Below are 619 nucleotides of genomic sequence, written 5' to 3'. Positions count from 1 at the left end.
GGGCAACAGGCTTTTGGCGACCAGAGAAGGAGCAAGCAGCAGCATCAGCCCTCTGGGCTGAAGAAGTATATTAGACTGTCCCTCTGCACGTGCGAGCGCGCTTCGATTGGAATACATAGCCTTATACTGCTTATCGGGTATGTTAAGAGGAATCCATGTTCCATGTTTCGTCTAGCCCAGTGAAACTCTGGGGATCTCTCCCAGGCTAAGCGGGTTGCCTTAGAGAAGAAGCTTCACGACAATACGGTTTTATTTTGTCTATTGCTGGAGGCACATCTGGCAGCAGAAAAATACTGCGCATTGAAAATAAGTAGATACCAACTCATAGGAATGACACTTTCTCCCCATGGCAGTTGTGTATCGATTTTTTGTCAAAGATAACATGGGAGTCATCCAAGATCTGAAGGAGAAGACTCTGCCGAAAAGAGTATCGGCAACACTGATGTTTTCAGCTCATCTAATGTCAACTATAAAATCAGCTTACTTCCCACCGAAGAAAAATGTCAGCATCTTCACTCTTGAGAGCCTTGAGAACTCAACTGGACCACTAGTAATTCTTTTTGAAATTTTGTTCGTGCCTTCGTAAAAGTTTCCCCCCACTGGCGCGGCCATCATCCAT

This window comes from Trypanosoma equiperdum (genome assembly GCF_001457755.1).
Source record: "Trypanosoma equiperdum strain OVI genome assembly, contig: ctg_1814, whole genome shotgun sequence".
Lineage (NCBI taxonomy): Eukaryota > Euglenozoa > Kinetoplastea > Trypanosomatida > Trypanosomatidae > Trypanosoma > Trypanosoma equiperdum.
Note: the sequence above shows the minus strand (reverse complement) of the source record.